This window comes from Triticum aestivum, chromosome 5A (assembly GCF_018294505.1).
Source record: "Triticum aestivum cultivar Chinese Spring chromosome 5A, IWGSC CS RefSeq v2.1, whole genome shotgun sequence".
NCBI lineage: Eukaryota > Viridiplantae > Streptophyta > Magnoliopsida > Poales > Poaceae > Triticum > Triticum aestivum.
The window spans coordinates 108,163,097-108,181,501 of NC_057806.1; positions in this window are offsets into that span (position 1 = coordinate 108,163,097).

Consider the following 18,405-nt stretch of genomic DNA (forward strand, 5'->3'; position numbering starts at 1 on the left):
GGCCGCCGGAGCAGCGCCACTCGCCGCCGCGCCCTCCTTCTCTTCCGGATCCGGCAAGTCCCATCCCTCCGGCGAGCTCCTTCGACTCCGGCCACCTCACCCCGCTACTCCGGCGAGCTCCTCGGCCATTCTCGGTTCGTGTGCCCGCGGGATCTAGATCTGGCTATAGTAACCCTAGAGGTTGACCCTGTTTTCTACCTAAGTCCCTAATATTTTTAGCATTGTTCATCATGTCATATCTTTGCATCTGTAGCTCCGTTTTGGGCGTGTAGCATATCAAATTGTTCGTCTGGATGTGCAATTCATTTCATTCCATTGCACCATGTTCATTTGAGTTCATCTTGATGCACTAAATGTTGTTGCAAGAGTGCTATGTAATGTTAGTTTCTGTTTCTTAACAGATTATTGACATTTGTCATTTTTGCCATGTTTAATGTGTGCCTCCTATGAACTTGCGTCCTACATGTGTTTTGGGCTATGCCATGCCATCTTTACAGGGGTGTATGCCATGTATTTTTTGTGATCGATGTGGTGATTAGCACAAGCATGCAACGTAGCTCTCGTGATGTTGCTGATTTCAGGGACTTAGAATTCTTCTAAGTCATTTCCTTGATGATATTTTTATGCCATGTATTCTTGTTGCTACAGAATGATCCATGCCTCTTTTGAGCATGTTCAGCAAGGATGATTTTGAGATATTGTTATGTTCTATCCACCCATGCCTTTGTTTGCAATTATGGAGTACCCTAGCATGACTCAATCTTGCTCTACGTTTGCTATAAAATGTTCCTAGCAGATTGTTTACGTGTTAATCAATTTTCCCGAGGTTGTTGTAGTTGATCCATGCATGCTATGAGGGTGTTCTTGCCATGGTTAGCTTGTTGATCATGTCTTCTTGCTGGGTGTATGCTTAGTTTGTCATGCAATGCCTTGTGGTGAGTGCATCGAGCTTGCAAACATGCCTACGTAACTCTGTTTTTGCCATGCCCAGTTTTCTGCTAAGTCTGAACCTGTTAGCGAAACTTGCTAAGTTTACATGGGTGCCATTGTATTTTCTGATCCCGTTTGGCTTATGGTCAGTAAGGGACTTTTGTTATATGCTTTGAGTAGTTTCATGCCATGCCTTGCTTTGCCATGTTATGTTCCTGGAGCATGTTGTTATCTTGCTCTAAACATTGCTTCCTGATGTTAAATCCTGTCATGTTGTTATTTTCACTAAGTCTGAGAACCTGATATCTTTTGCACTTTTGCCTTGCTTGTTTGAACCTTCTATTGTGTGATTTAGCCATAGCTCAGTGTTCATCTTTGGTCAAGCATCTTGAGTGGATCACTGCCATGTGCTTTTTTGCTATGTTAGAGTGCAATAGCTTATTTTTCTTGATGCATTTAGATGGCATTGTGCTGTTAATCACAGATTGGTGCCATTATTGTTTTGCTTGCCATTTGCAAACCGTGCATCCGATTCCAGTGATCTTTATATCGATTTCGACCGAAATCAACTCATCTTTCTAGTGGCACTCTTGGTTTCCCAAGTTAAGGCCTGGTTCAATCTTTCCTTTCCAAAGCATGCATATGCATTGCATATCACATCCCGCATATCATGCCATGTTTTGCATCATGTTGCTTGCTCATTGCACCGTGGTTGATTGTGTTTCCCTTGCTTGTGTTCTTGCCTTGGGTTAGAGCTGGGAGACGAGTATGTGATTGAGGAACCCTCTGAGTACGTTTACGACGATGAAGCTTACGTCAACTCGGAGAACTTTGCAGGCAAGATGACCATACCCTCGAAATCACTTCTATCTTTGCTTGCTAGTTGCTCGCTCTATTGCTATGCATATGCTACAATACCTACCACTTGCATATCATGCCTCCCATATTGCTATGTCAAACCTCTAACCCACCTTGTCCTAGCAAACCGTTGTTTGGCTATGTTACCGCTTTGCTCGGCCCCACTTATAGCGTTGTTAGTTGCAGGTGAAGTTTGGAGTTTGTTCCTTGTTGGAACATGATTATTGTTGGGTTATCACTATTATATCTTGTTTACTTAATGCATCTATATACTTGGTAAATGGTGGAAGGCTCGGACTTATGCCTACTGTTTTGTTCCACTCCTGCCGCCCTAGTTTCCGTCATACCGGTGTTATGTTCCTTGATTTTGCGTTCCTTACGCGGTTGGGTTATAATGGGAACCCCTTGACAGTTCTCCTTGAATAAAACTCCTCCAGCAAGGCCCAACCTTGGTTTTACCATTTGCCACCTAGCCTTTTTTCCCTTGGGTTCTGCAGACTCAAGGGTCATCTTCATTTTAAACCCCCAGACCAGTGCTCCTATGAGTGTTGGTCCAAACTAGAGCCCCTTGCAGCACCACCTCGAGGTAACTCGAGGGTTGGTTTTAGTTGTATGGATTGCTTATCTAGTGTGCCCTGAGAACGAGATATGTGAAGCTCCTATCAGGATTTGTCGGCACATTCGGGTGGCTTTGCTGGTTTAGTTTTACCATTGTTGAGATGTCTTGTAAACGGGATTCCGAGTCTGATCGGGCCGTCCTGGGAGAAGGAATATCCTTCGTTGACCGTGAGAGCTTGTGATGGGCTAAGTTGGGACACCCCTGCAGGGATTTGAACTTTCGAAAGCCGTGCCCGCGGTTATGGATAGATGGGAATTTGTTAATGTCCGGTTGTAGAAAACTTGAAACTTAACTTAATTAAAATGGATCAACAACGTGTGTAGCCGTTATGGTCTCTTTTCGGCGGAGTCCGGGAAGAGAACGCGGTCTCGGGTTATGCTTGAACGTAAGTATTTCTAGGATCACTTCTTGATCATAGATTCTCGAATGTGCTTTGCCTTCTCTTCTCGCTCTCATTTGCGTATGTTAGCCACCATATATGCTAGTGTTTGCTGCAGCTCCACCTCTTACCTTTTCCCTACCTATAAGCTTAAATAGTCTTGATCGCGAGGGTGTGAGATTGTTGAGTCCCCGTGACTCACAGATTACTTCCAAAACCAGATGCAGGTGCCGATGATACCATTCCAGGAGATATGACTGAGCTCAAGTGGGAGTTCGATGAGGACTCAGGACGATACTACGTTTCCTTTCCAGACGATCAGTAGTGGGGCCCAATTGGGGCGATCGGGGATCTTATGCATCTGGGGTTGTCTTTATTTTGGTTCCGTAGTCGGACCTTGATTGTATCTGGATGATTGTAATGATATATTTATGCTATTGTGTGAAGTGGCGATTGTAAGCCAACTATGTACCTCTTTCTTATTCAGTACATGGGATGTGTAAATATTACCCCTCTTGCGACATTGCCTACAATGCGGTTATGCCTCTAAGTCGTGCTCTGACACGTGGGAGATATAGCCGCATCGTGGGTGTTACAAGTTGGTAATCAGAGCCTTCCCCTACTTAGGAGCCCCCTGCTTGATCGAATCGTTGGCGTTGTTGAGTCTAGAAAAATGTTTTGAGTCTTTTAGGATTATATATATCGGAGAGTAGGATTATTTTTACTCCTCAGTCCCTTCATCGCTCTGGTGAGGCATCCTGACATAGAGTTTTGACTCTTCTCTTCTCAAATTTCACTACTTTTTTAGGATCACGCAGGTATCTTGGAATTGTTCCGATGGTTTTGTGACGAGAACATTGTTCTTGGTGCCTCCAGACATTTAGGGGTTGTGGTAGTGTCCCGGGGAGTTGAGCTCCGAGGTGTTGTCATCATAGTTTAATCGTTGCAGTTCTGGAATACCTGAGTTTCACCGACATCGAAAATCTCTTTTATGCAGTTCTTGGTGAGATAACCTCGACGCCACCCAATACTGGGGCGGGAGTTTGGGAGTATTGCCATAACTCGTATAACGGATGCTTTTCGAAGGTTGAGGTAAATGATTTCCGAAGGTTTCTTGGTTATGTGTTGAAGGATGGATACAGCTGGATGTAGGATTTGCTAGTTTTGGGTGAGATATTATGCTTCCCCTGTATCCCCAACACCTGATTGCATAACCGGAAAATTTTGGGAGTTTCATAGGTGGGAATTCTTGTAGCTCTAGTATTTCTTCCGCGGATATTTGGTTTGTGATTGGGTAATCCTTAGCAAGTATTTGTTCATGTCCGTACCTTGTTGTTTTATTCATCTACCTCTATCTAAGTGGCTATATACCTCCATGATTGTCTCCCTGCACGACATTCCACAGTTGATATCTTCATATCGTGGTAGCATCTTTACCTCTAAGTTCTGGGACTCCTTTCAGAAGGCTATGGGCACCAACATTCGATTCAGCACATCCTTTCATCCTCAAACTAGTGGACAAGTCGAGCGAGTCAATCAAATTCTTGAAGATATGCTTAGGGCATGTGTCATTTATTTCGGTATGAAGTGGGAAGATTGTTCTTCCATATGCCGAGTTCTCCTACAACAACAGCTTCCAAGCGAGTTCGGGCAAGGCCCCATTCGAGATTCTCTATGGCAGAAAGTGTCGTACTCCTACTGGTTAGAGACTGGTGAACGCCAACTTCTTGGCAATGACTTGATCACAGAGGTTGAAGAAATGTGCAAAGTCATTCGTGAAAATCTCAAAGCCGTGCAATCGCGCCAGAAGAGTTACTATGATAGCAAGCATCGTGACTTGGCTTTCGAGATCGGAGACCATGTCTACCTCCACGTCTCTCCAATGAAAGGTACTCGTCGCTTCAGTATCAAAGGGAAGCTTGCCCCTAGATACGTGGGTCCTTTCAAGATCATTAGCAAAAGAGGCGATCTCGCCTATCAACTTGAGCTTCCATCCAACTTTGCAAATGTGCACGACGTGTTTCACGTGTCTCAGCTCCACAAGTGTTTCAAGACTCCTAACGGCATCATCGACTTCGAAGAGATTGATCTCCAAGAAGACCTGTCTTATCATGAGCATCCCGTTGCTATTCTTGAAGAAACTGAGCGCAAGACTTGCAACAAGTCTATCAAATTCCTGAAAGTGAAGTGGTCACATCATTCCGACCGTGAAGCCACCTGGGAATGCGAGGACCACCTCTGCTCCGAATATCTAGAGTTTTTCCAGTCCTATATCTTGGGACGAGATCCATTCGTAGTGGTGGAGTGTTGTAACGCACCGTATGTAACCTGCCATATTTGTATTCCAACTCTTGCCATTTTCGGCACTAAGTTATGATATTCCCTTTTGGTTGGGTTTTGTCTTCGTTTTGCTTTTTTCTTTGTCATGCATCTCATATCATGTCATCATGTGCATTGCATTTGCATACGTGTTCGTCTCATGCATCCGAGCATTTTCCCCGTTGTCCGTTTTGCATTTCGGCACTCCTACGCCCTCCGGTGTCCCCTTTTGCCTCTTTTCGTGTGCGGGTGTTAAACTTTCTCGGATTCAACCGAGACTTGCCAAGCGGCCTTGGTATACTACCGGTAGACCGCCTGTCAAGTTTCGTGCCATTTGGACTTCGTTTGATACTCCAATGGTTAACCGAGGAACCGTAAAGGCCTCGTGTGTGTTGCAGCCCAACACCTCTCCAAAGTGGCCCAAAGCCCAGCTAAACCCCCTCCATCATCTCGGTCGTTCGATCACGATCGCGTGGCCGAAAACCGCACCTCATTTGGAGCCTCCTAGCTCCTTCTATGTATAAATAGGCATCTCCCCCAAAAATCTCGGATCAATCCACCCCTAACCCTAGCTCCTCTTCCCCCCACCGCCGCCGGACACGTTCGAGACGGCCGGACGCGTCCGCCCCGCCTCGCCAGGACCAACTACGAGCCACCATGTGGGCAAGCCGCGCCCACATCACCCCCGGCCCACCCGAGCCCGCGGGAGGCCCTCCCGGCCCGGTTCGACCCCGCCGCCCGGCTCGCCCGCCTCCTCGCGCCCGAAGACAGCCGCCTCCGCCGCCCAGCTCGCCGCCTCTGCCGTGCCGCCCGGCCTCCGCCACGCCGTCCGGCCATTGCCGCCCGCCGACTCCGTCCATCTGGAGTGCCGCCACGGCCACCGGAGCAGCGCCACTCGCCGCCGCGCCCTCCTTCTCTTCCGGATCCGGCAAGTCCCATCCCTCCGGCGAGCTCCTTCGACTCCGACCACCTCATCCCGCTAATCTTGCGAGCTCCCCGGCCATTCTCGGTTCATGTGCCCGCGGGATCTAGATCTGGCTACAGTAACCCTAGAGGTTGACCCTGTTTTCTGCCGAAGTCCCTAATATTTTTAGCATTGTTCATCGTGTCATATCTTTGCATCTGTAGCTCCGTTTTGGGCGTGTATCATATCAAATTTGTCAGGTGGTAGGTGCGACATATGCCAACGGGTGGCTTATCATTGTGGGAGACAGTAAGACGTCGCCGGTGCCTGGAAACGGGATGAGGCGAAGACATGCACGCCGGCGAATCTTACCCAGCTTCGGGGCTCTCCATGGAGATAACACCCCTACTGCTGCTCTGCGGGGTCTCCGCATGATTACTAGATGGACAAGTAGCTACACAATGCTCCTTGAGCTGTTCGGTGGGAGGAGGAAGAAGGGCACTGCTAGCCTGCTTCTTCTCCTTGTGTGGTGTCTAAAACTAGCTGGGGGTCCAACCCTTTGCATGGGTGCCCCGGGGGGTTTATATAGGCCTACCCCCCGAGGGTACAATGGTAATCCGACTGGGCGCGGGGCCCAGCCGCCTGTGACTGCGCTCGCCGGCTTCTGCGCCGGCTGCTGGGGCCCGCCGACTGGTGGGTCCCGCCGGCTGCCAGCCCCTTGGTCGACAGGCAGGCCCCACTGTCCAGGACCTGCTCGGCGGCTGGTTACTATTGCTCTATCTTGGTGACGTGGGCTTCGTCGAGGTAGGCGTGGCTATAGTGCCGCCGCCCGGCGGGCGATCGCTGTAGCCTCACCGCCTCTTGTCTCCTTAATGGGGCGTCTCCTTCGAGGGAGGCGGCAAGCCGGCTGCGGGGAGCCGGCTCTGTCTTGGGCCGACTGGGGGAGGCGTGGCCGCCTTCCGGTGTCTCTCTGCCCGAAGGGGCCCACCGCCCGTGGGCCACGCTGGTAGTCCATCGTGGATGGCGTCAGGGTTGGCATGGCAACAGTGTTGTGCCGGGCGGGTCATTGTCACCCGTACGACGCACTGTGCCGATCGTGCTCCGGGATTTGGGGTGGCAGGCTTTACTGTAGCCACGCCCCGTCTCATCGCCGCTAGGTGGATGCAAACTTTGAGGGTACGGTCTCGACCGCTTTATGGGAGCCGGCTTCTTGGAGTCGGCCTCCTCGCGGCTGGCTTCTCGAAGTCGGCCCTCCCATGGCTTTCTTCATGAGGGCTAAAGTCGGGCCACCTTCCAAAAGCCGGCCTGGGTGACAGCCAGCAAGGGGAAGGCGGCCCCATGTCTTGGATTCTTGAGAGCCGGACGGGCTCGTAATTTTTTCAGAAGGGCCAGGGGAAGCCGGCTAGGCTACCCATGGCTATTTACTCCGACAGTAGTCCCCGAAGCTGATCGAGCTTTGAGGCGGACAAAGGGACGAGAAGCCTGGTCAGCTTCCTACCCTGAAGAGCCGGCTTTGCTGGTGTATGCCGAGTTCGGGGAGCCCTGCGTCTTGCAGGCGGGAAAGTGGTCGACCCGCGTGCTGACCGCGGGCCCTCCTGCGGGCCACGTGGCAGCGAGACCCTGCCAGCGCGCGCGCGCGACGGGACGCCGCCGCAGGCCCGGGCCCGCCACTCCTAGGCCTCGGCCCGAACGCTGATCTTCTGCGGCCCAGGTGGACCGCTCGCCTTCCCGTGGCGATTTTATTTCGCCGTCAGGGCGCAATAAACGCGGAACGTGGGGGAGTGGGCATGATCGATCCCCACGTTTCCCCACACCGCGCCTCCTCGGCTCCGCCACGCGAGCCTATAAGTAGGGGGAGGAGGGGAGAGACAGAGGTTCGCACGCTCTCTCTCGCTCCGCCCCTTCTCGTCCTCCTTTCTTCCTCTCGTTGCCGCCGCATCCTCCCATCTCAGCGCTGCCGTGCCGCCACATCGTCTTGCTCCCATGGCGCTGGCTAGCTCGTGGGACGGCTCCAACGTCCATGAGGACCATGTTGAGTTCCTCAGCCAGACTCGGCGCCTGCCCGACGCCAACCTCGTGCGGGTCCGCCTGGCGCCAGAGACGGAGATCTCGCCGGCACCGGAGGAGGGCGAGCGGGTCGCCTTTCTCTCACACTTCCTGCACGGCTTCGGCCTTCCGGCGAGCGGATTCCTGCGCTCCTTCCTCGAGTTCTACAATCTTCAGCCGCATCACCTCACGCCCAACGCGGTGATGCTGCTGTCGGCCTTCGTCTCTCTCTGTGAAGGTTTCTTGGGGCTGCTCCCCACGCTGGAGCTCTAGGGGGAATTCTTCCAGAGCAAACTCGGCACCGTCATCGCAGGCGTGCCCGCCCCCTGCGGGGCCTACATCGCCATGAGGAGGTCGGGCGAGAACAACCCGTTCCCGTCCATCCCCCTGATCCAGTCGGTGAAGATTTGGCAGAAGTCGTACTTCTACATGAAGAACGTCGCCCAGCAAGGAGACCACGTCAACCTGCCGGCTTACGTAGCCGGCCCTCCGGCTGGGAGGCAGCCCTCATGGAGTTTCCGGTCCAAGTCACTGTCTCAGGCCGGGAACGCTGCCGTCTCCCGGCTTCGGGTGATGATCCAGTCGGAAGGCCTGAGCGGGGCCGACTTGGTGGTCGCCTTCTTGGAGCGCCAGATACTTCCTCTCCAAAGCCGGCCCCACATGATGTGTCAGATGAGCGGCCGCTTCGACCCAAGCCGGCTGAGCACCAGGGAGATGCCTCATGCGGAGGTGTCGTACATGGTAAATCATATCTCCAATTGCAAGCTCGCCGAGGACTGGCAATACGGCAAGGTGCCGTATTCTCGCGCCAACCCTCCGCCCGTGGTGAGCTTTCCTCTCTTTCTTCTTTTTGTTGGTAGCCGGCTTTATGATGGCCGGCTTCTGATTGGTCGGTTCTTCTTAGCAGAACCCCCTTCTTCCGCCGATGACCGGGGCAGCAGGGATAGAACGCCAATACGTCCCCAACCGCACGGTGGACGACGTCGACGACCCGGATTTGGGGGCGGCCGCCATGGAAGACGCCGTCGTGGGGGACGACACCGAGCCCGAAGGCACAGGGCTTACCGCCAGCTTCGAGGACTGGCCGGATGATGCTGAAGCCGAAGTCGCCCCGCGTCGCCAGCTGGCGGCCGACCATCAGGGCGCGGGCTTGTCCACCGCGCCGGCTGCCAGCAGCGGCGCACAGAAGCGCCGGGCCGCGTCAACCCTCTTCTGCAGTCGGCCGAAGAAGTCCAAAGCCTCCATCGCGGCGACCAAACGAGATGAGGCGGCTGCGAAAGCGGCCCGCTTCCGCAAGGCAGTGAAGCAGCCTCAGGCGGTCTCAGCGTAAGTCGTCGATTGCCTGGTCGCATGCTTTTCATCGTTCTCTCTTGTTCGAACATTCTTCCTGACCTTGTCCCGCTCGCTGGACAGGGCGCCGCTTTCCCTTGAGCGGGGTCCGGGCGGTTCCGTAGTTGGGCCGACTGGAGGGTCTTCGGGCTCCCGCCGCGTGGACCCCCGCGCTGACCTCAGGGAGGCCACGGAGCGGAACACCCGTGAGGCGCGGGAGGAGCATGAGGCGGCGGAAAAAGCGGCCGCCCAGGCGGCGAGGGAGCAGGCCGACGCGGCAGCCAAGGCCCAGGCGGAGGCGGCGACCGCGGAAACGGAAGCGGAGGGTTCGCGTAACCAGCCTCCGCTGCTCGCCATTCCCCTCCGAGCCGTGGCCCCTGACACCCCATTGCCCTTGGCGGAGGAAATCGTCCAAGACCCGCCGCTGATGGAGAGGAGGGAGGACCTCGTGGTCTTCGTGGGGAGAGCGCTGCCGGCAGCGCCAACCGGAGCAGGCCAAGGCGGCCAATCGTCAGCGGCGCTAGAGGAGCCGGCCGGGGGTGAGCCGGAGGACGGAGCCGGCTTCGAGGTGCAGCCGGTGACGCGTCGGCGCGCAGGGGGAGGCGCTGCTCCGCCGGAGTCGCGCCGAGTTGCGGGTGCCGGCCAGTCGGCGGAGGCTCTGGAGGCGGCCAGCACCGCCACGTCCGACTGGACTCCCAGCGGGGGGACTGGCGAGCTGAATGTGGCGGCTCAAGAGGTCCGAAGCCGGCTTCAAGCTTAGGCCGCCCTGCTGCAGCAGTACACCCAGGAGTTCCTGTCGACGCGGGCCGCCATCCGGGTGAGTCTTTCATTCTTGGCCGCTTTGGTCTCTTGATTTCTTCCGTGGGGGCGCGTCAGCGCACCCACTGGGTGTAGTCCCTGAGATTCGGGCCGTCGGGTCGGATCTTTCTTGACGACTACCTTATTTTTGCTTCCTGTCTGAACTTCCAGGAATATCATAACTCCCGTGCTGCCGCCTTCAACTCCCAGGCTCAGGAGTTGGGTCGGAAGACCGACGACCTGACCAACAGCCGAAGTAAGTGCTTGATCTTGTCTGTCTCCTGTGGGGGCGCGTCAGCGCACCCACTGGGTGTAGTCCCCGAGATTCGGGCCGACTGCTAAGCAGTCGGGTCAGATCTTCCTTGATGACTTTATCCTTATTGGTTTTTTTCTTTTTTCTTTCGTCTTTCATGCTTTCAGGGGCCAACGCCGACTTGAGGAGGGAGCTCAGTGAAGCGCAGGCCGCCCTTCATACCAAGGATGCTGAGTACGCTGCCTTGGTCCAGGAGCGTGACCGCCTGGCCAAGAAGCTGGCTGACCAAGAGGAGAGCCACAAGGCGACCCTGCAGAAAGCACGGGATAGCGAGGCCGCCCTGAAGGCAGAGTTTGAGACCTAGGCGGCGAGCTGGGCTGAGACCCGGCGAGCGCTGGATGAAGGCTTCGGCCGCATCGAGGACTTGATCGACGGTAAGCCGCCTTCCTCACTCCTCTCCTGCCCCTTGCCGCCTGGTTTTTGGCTTGACTTGTGCTGCTGCCTATTTTCTTGTGCAGACTACTTTCCCGGCTACTCTGCCTTCGCCGCCCAAACCATCGAGGCCCATCGCGAGGCGCGCCGTCAGGCGGGGGTCAACATCGCGCCGGACGCGAATCGGACGCTTGAGGAGCAGCTCTTGGCTGTCCAAGCGCGGCTGCAGCCGACTCACCGGATGCTTCGCCGGCTCCAACGTGCCGGGGCGCAGGTGTTGGCCGCCCTCTGGCCCGGCGAGATGATCCCCCGCACCCCAAGCCGGACAGCCGACTGGCTGGAGGTCGCAGTCGGTCGCTTTGAAGCTTGGAAGGCGTCGGCGGTCCGTCTTGGAGCCGGGCAGGCATTGGAGTTCGTTCGAGCTTGGTATCCAGAGCTGAACCTGGACCAGCTGCGCACTTGGCGGCTGGAGGCCGACACGGAGCTGGAGGAGGTGCAGCCGGCTCTCACCCAGCATGCTTCGACGATCGCCGAGTGCACCGACATCAGCGTTTTTGCACCTGAATTCAATGATGACGGTGTTGCCCAGCCGGAGGAGTGGTTTGGGCTGAACCCGGCAGTGGGCGAGGACTCGGCAGAGGAGATCGCCTCCAGCAACGAGGGCGAGGATGACGAAGAAGAGGACGGTGAAGACGTCGAGCCGGCTAGTGGAACAACCGGACGGCCTTAGGCTGACCGTGCCTGCAGCAACGAGGCGCGTGGAAGCGCGCCCTCTGCGGGAGGCGGTGATCAAGCCGAGGTTCACCAGCCGGCCACTCCTTCAGCCGGCACAACTGTCTCCGCCGACCAGCCCGGCTCGTCGGTCGCCCCGCCAGCTTGAGCTGCCATCCTTATTTTTCCTGCTTGTTGCCTTTTGAACAATCTTTATTAAGCTTTTGCAGTTCCACCCACTGGGGGTGTATCCAAACTATGTTGAATGCTGGCCTCTTGGAGGTCTTTTATGTAAATATTATTATGTGCATGTTTGGTTTCCATTCGCTTATGCTTTTTATCCTTAGGCTTTTTCCTTTGCCGCCTTCCCTCTTTGGGGAGGCAAGTACTCGAGCTTTCTTGGATTGAAGTGAAGTGAATGGAAACCGGCCGGCCGGCTACTTTGGTAGTCGATCGGTGGTAGGCGGCAAACCGGCTTTCGTTATATTAGTCCGTTGGTCCCTGGCCATTTTTCGTGTGGGCATCCTTTCCTGCTTTTGACTCTTGCTAGCCGGACAGCCGGATCTTCGAACTGCGACTTTGGCAAGAGCTAAGCCTGGGTGTCGGCACACTACTTGTCTGACCGCGGGTAGGACTTCTAATATAACTCCAGTCGGCCAGTCCCCGGGCCGACTAGTCGAACCCGGTGCCGGACGGAACAAGTAAATGAAATGACAAGGTCATAAGCATGATACTTTTCATTCATAGATAAAAGATGGCAGTCCCCGAGCCCTCCTCGGGGGGCCTATTGTCTCGTATTTAGTACAAAAGTTAGCATGATACATATTGCATTTCAACTGTAAAATCTTCGAAGGAGGTTGGCGTTCCATGGTCGTTCCGACTCCTTGCCGGAGTCGTCTCTCTTGCGTGTGTTGGGCTTTTGCGCGTCGATTAGGTAGTAGGAGTCGTTGCCTAGAGCTCTGCTGATGATGAAGGGGCCCTCCCAAGGGGCCGAGAGCTTGTGCCGGCCGGCTGTTCGCTGGATCAGCCGGAGCACAAGATCGCCCTCTTGGAAAGATCTTGGCCTAACCTTCCGACTATGGTAGCGGCGCAAACCCTGCTGGTAGATGGCAGACCGGCTGAGGGCTAAGAGCCGGCCTTCTTCCAGCAGGTCGACGCCGTCTTCTCGTGCTTCCTTGGCCTCCGCCTCCGTGTACATGGTTACCCGGGGCGAGTCGAACTCGATGTCGGTTGGGATGATCGCCTCGGCACCGTACACGAGGAAGAAAGGAGTGAAGCTGGTTGACTTGTTTGGGGTAGTGCGCAGACTCCAGAGGACAGCCGGCAGCTCATCGAGCCAACAGCCGGCTGAACGCTCCAGAGGTACGACCAGTCGGGGCTTGATGCCGGAGAGGATGAGGCCGTTGGCTCGCTCGACATGGCCGTTTGACTGCGGGTGGGCGACGGATGCTAAGTCCAGCCGGATACCTTGGGCTGCGCAGAAACGTGCCAAGGCTCCTTTGGCAAGATTCGTGCCATTGTCGGTGATGATGCTGTGTGGCACGCCGTACCAAGTTGTTATGTCTGCGATGAATGTCACAGCAGTCGGCCCATTCAGCTTGTTGATCAGCTTTGCCTCAATCCACTTGGTGAATTTGTCCACGGCGACGAGCAAATGCGCCATGCCGCCGCGCGCCATCTTGAATGGGCCCACCATGTCCAGTCCCCAAACGGCGAAGGGCCAGGTGAGGTGAATGGTCTTGAGTGCCGAAGCCGGCATGTGTTGCTTGGAGCTGAAGAGTTGGCACCCTTTGCAATATTTAACTAATTCTTTGGCGTCATCCAAAGCAGTCGGCCAGAAGAAACCATGGCGGAAAGCTTTGGCGACGAGTGATCTTGAAGCCGCATGGTGGCCGCATTCTCCTTGGTGAATGTCTCTGAGGATTGCAATGCCCTTCTCTTGCTCGACGCACTGTTGGAGGACTCTAGTGACACTGCACTTGACGAGTTCTTTGTTGACGATTGTGTATGCTCCGACTCGATGTTGGACTTGTCTTGCCTCTGCTTTGTCAGCCGGCAGATCTTGGTTTACTAGGAAGTTGAGGATGGACTGAGCCCATGACGGAGCCGCGACTTCTCCTACTGCCAATGTGGCTACTGCCACCAGGGTGGGCGGGCTGGGTGGTGAAATGCTGGAGTCGGCCGCTGGCTGTTGTGTTGGTGCAGTCCCCGGGCCGGCTACTGCAATCCCCGAGCCTGGTGTGGCAGTCCCCGAGCCGGTTGCCGAAGTCCCCGGGCCGACTACTGAAGTCCCGGGGTCGCCTACTTGGTTCTTCAAGCCGGACCCGGCCGCGTCGGGGTCAGGCGGTACGAAGATGGAATCGGACTCTGGAGACGGCTTGATGGACGGCTTGAGGAGGCGTTGTAGAGCGACACCGGTTGGTATTGCTTGCCGAGTGGAGACTATTCGAGACAGGGCATCGGCTGGCTCGTTGTCGGCTCGCGGTACGTGGAGGAACTCGCATCCTTCAAAGTATCCGCTGAGTTGTTGAACCAGGAAGCGGTAGCTTGCCATATTTGCGTCCTTGGCGTCCCAGTCGCCGGATGATTGCTGAACCACCAAGTCTGAGTCGCCATAACATAGGATCCGGCGGATGCCGAGTTCCTTGGCAAGCCGGAGCCCGTGTATGAGTGCCTCGTACTCGGCTACAATGTTGGAGGCGGCAAAGTGAATCTGCAGCGTGTATCTGAGCTTGTCGCCTTTGGGAGAGGTAAGGACGACGCTGGCTCCCAAGCCGGTGCGCATCTTGGACCCGTCAAAGTGCATGCGCCAATGGGTGGAGTCGGGAGCCGGCGGCAGGTACTGGGTCTCGGCCCAGTCTACGAGGAAGTCGGCCAGTGCTTGGGACTTGATGGCGGTGCGGGGCTGGTAGAAGATTGTGTAAGGGGCCAGCTCGATGGCCCATTTCGCCACCCGGCCGGATGCGTCCCGGCTGCCTATGATCTCGACCAGCGGGGCGGTGCATACGACCGTGACGGGATGCTCTTGAAAGTAGGGCTTTAGCTTCTTGGCGGTGAAGTACACGCCGTAACACATCTTCTGGTAGTGCGGGTAGTTCTGCTTTGAAGCGGACAGCACCTCGCTCAAATAATACACCGGCCTCTGGACCGGCTGGGCTCGGCCTTCTTCTGGGTGTTGGACTACGATGACGGTGCTGACCACCCGGCTGGTTGCGGCAATGTAAAGGAGCATGGGCTCTTTCTCAGTCGGCGCCGCTAGGACGGGCGGCGTGGCCAGCATCTTCTTCAGCTCGTGAAAAGCTTGGTCGGCCTGGTCATTCCACTCGAAGTGAGTGCTCTTCTTCATGAGGCGGTAGAGGGGGAGAGCTTTCTCTCCGAGCCGGCTGATGAAGCGGTTCAAGGAGGCCAAGCATCCGGTGAACTTTTGGATGTCTCGAAGCTTGGTGGGGATCACCATTCTCTCGATGGCCTTGATCTTCACCGGGTTGCATTCGATGCCGCGTTCGGAGACCAGGAAGCCTAGGAGCTGGCCAGCTGGCACTCCGAACACGCATTTCTCGGGGTTGAGCTTGATTTGGAACCGGCGTAGGTTCTCAAACGTTTCTTTGAGGTCTCCCAGCAAGGTGCTGCGCTTCTCCGTCTTCACCATAATGTCGTCCACGTAGACGTGAGCATTTCTGCCGAGTTGCTTGAGGAGGCACTTCTGCATGAAACGCTGAAAAGTGGCACCGGCATTTCTTAAGCCGAATGTCATAGTCAGGTAGCAGAAGGCTCCAAATGGCATGATGAAGGCGGTCTTCAGGCGGTCGTCCAGATCTAGCTTTATCTGGTGATATCCTGAGTAAGCATCCAAGAAACTCAATAGCTCGCATCCGGCCGTGGAGTCTATCACTTGGTCAATCCTCGGCAGGGAAAAGGGATCTTTGGGGCAAGCCTTGTTGAGGCTCGTGTAGTCTATACACGTGCGCCACTTGTTCTTCTTCTTTAGCACGAGGACCGGGTTGGCGAGCCACTCTGGAAAGAAAACTTCCATAATGAAGCCGGCTGCCAGAAGCTGGGCTATCTCCTCTCCCACAATCCTGCGTTTCTCCTCCGACAGTCGGCGAAGGGGTTGTTTGACTAGCTTTGCGTCTTTTCGGATGTGTAGTTTGTGCTCGGCGAATTCCTTCGGGATGCCCGGCATGTCCTTAGGGGACCATGCAAAGATGTCCCGATTCTCATGGAGGAAATCGGCGAGCTCGCCTTCCTATTTGCTGTTTAGGTTTGCCCCGATGACGGCAAACCTCTCTGGGTGCTCAGGGTCAAGAGGTATCTTCTTCGTCTCATTGGCCGTCTGGAAAGATCCTTGAGCATCATGCTCCTTGGGATCGGGGGACACGGCCGACTGCTTGCCGGCTACGACCACGACTCGGTCCAACATCTTCTTTTCTTCGGCAATCACAAGGGACTCGGCCAGCCAGCTGCTGGCTGCTGCGCACTCAGAGGACTTCTTGTAATGTCCGGCTACGGTGATGACACCTTTGGTGCTTGGTATCTTCATCTTGAGGTATGCATAGTGGGGAACTGCCATGAACCTGGCCAAGGCGGGTCGGCCAAGCAATGCGTGGTAGGGGCTCTCCAGGTCCACCACTTCAAACCAGATTGCTTCCCGGCGGAAATGCTCCTTGTCCCCAAAGAGTACATCAATCTTGATCTTGCCAATGGGGGCGCAGGACAAGCCGGGTACGATGCCATGAAACACTGTCCGAGTAGGCATGAGCTGCTTCGTCTTGACATTTAGATTCTCCAGGGTGTCACGGTACAGGATGTTGATGCTGCTCCCGCCGTCTATCAGCACACGGGAGAAGCGGGCAGCGCATCTGTCCGTCGCGAGGGTGGCTTCCAGGACCAACGCATAAGAGCCGGGAGACGGCATCACGTCTGGATGGTCGGCCCGGCTCCAGCTGATGGGTTTTTCTGACCAATGCATGTGTCCGGCGGGGTTGGCAGCGACCACGCTGACTTCCTGGTGCTCTCGGCGTTTGCTGCGGCCCTCTTTGAGCTGGCTTGTAAAGACGATGTAGGTTGCTTGCTCGTCGGGGAATTCGTCGTGCACGGCTCCGACTGCGGGCCGAGCGGCCGGAGGCGGCGGAGCCGGAGGCGGCGGGCCGGCAGGTGGAGGCGGTGCGAGCCCCTCGCCTTTAGAGATTCGGGTGAGCCAATGGCACTTCTGGGTTGTGTGGTTGGACGGCTTCGCACCGCTATGGAATTTGCACGGGGCGTCGAGAGTTTGCTCGTAGGAGAAAGCCGGCTGCCAAGCCGGCCGGCCGCCCTTGGGCTTCTTGGGCGCGGGTCGCCCTTCAGGCAGCACATCTTCGACCGTGCCCACCTGCTGACCGATGGGAGGCGGCGCAGGGCCCTTGCGCTTATGGTCGTCCGGGTGTGGGCGTCGGCCGGAATCCCCTGCCGGCGTCTTGGGCGCCGGGTTGAGTACTTTCCCGGACACGTCTACCCGGAGCTCGGTCTTCATTGAAGACTCGGCGATGGCGTATTTGTCTCCTATGTCCAGAAGCTCGTCGAGGGTAGTCGGCTCGTCGCAGAGGAGCTTGTGCTTGAGGAGGGTACCTTCTCGGCACCCGGCGGTGAAGTATTCGATGGCTCGCACCTCGTGCACCCCCTTGCAAGAATTGCGGAGCTCGGCCCAACGCGTGAGGTAGTCGCGAGTGGACTCGGCTAGGCCCTGTACGCACAGGGAGAGCTGCTTGGGCTTGGGGGCCCGCTTGTAGGTGCTAGTGAAGTTGCGGATGAAAGCTTCGGTGAAATCTAGCCAGCTGTTGATGCTGAGAGGCTTGAGGCTGTTGAGCCAGGTCCGCGCCGTGCCTTGCAGCATGAGGGGCACGTACATCACGGCAATGCGCCGGTTGCCGTTGGCTATGCTGACCGCCATGGAGTAGTCGATCAACCAATCTTCCGGCTTCACGGAGCCGTTGTACTTGGGCGTGTCTCTTGGGAGCGAGAACCCTTTGGGGAAAGGCTCGTCGCGGATGCGGGGGCCGAAACAAGGCGGGCCGACATTGTCTTCTTCTTCCAGTGCCAGGGATCGCGCCAGGCGGTCGATCCGATGGCGGGCGTCGTTCTCGCCGACTCCTTCGCGGCGACCTAGTCGGCCGCTGAGAGTCGGGTGCGCCACTGGCGGCGGGGTGGGATATCTCTGTCCACGGGGTCGAGGCGGAGGTGGGTTGCCCCGCCATTCCATGGCTCGGGGATGGCCATCCGCGTCTCGCTCGATGGAGATTCGGGTCCGGCTTCGGCTGGCCGCCGGCTCTTTCTCGCGCCGCGCGCGGGCGTTGCTCGTAGTCGGTGTCCGGGACGTCGCGTCGTGATCTCGGCGCGGGGGAGGGCTTCCCGCGCGGGCGTTGGCCTCGTGCCGCTGTGCGTCCGTGTCAATCAGTTGCTGGATGCGTCGGGTCATGTGGGGGAGTTCTTCGGCCCCCAGTCCGTCTAGCTCGTCTACGGCCGCCTGGGCGGCGCGCAGGTTCTCGAGTGGAGTGGCGTAGATTGGGTTGTCTGACAACGCCGACCCGGCTGGGCCCGCCTGGGGGCGGCGTGCCAAAGGCGGCGCGGTCGGCCTCGCGTCAGTGGGCCTCAGCGAGGCGTCTCATGGAAACCAATTTCTGGCCTTCCGCAAGGAGGGCGAGGCGGCGAGCCTCCAGTGCTTCAGCGTCGGCATCGGTCGGAAGGGGGATGGACAAGTCATGGACCGCCGCGTGTGGGGCGTCGTGGGCGCTCTCGTCAGCAGCGCCGTCGTGGCCGATGACCATCACCTCAGTGGTGACAGCGTCGCAGCC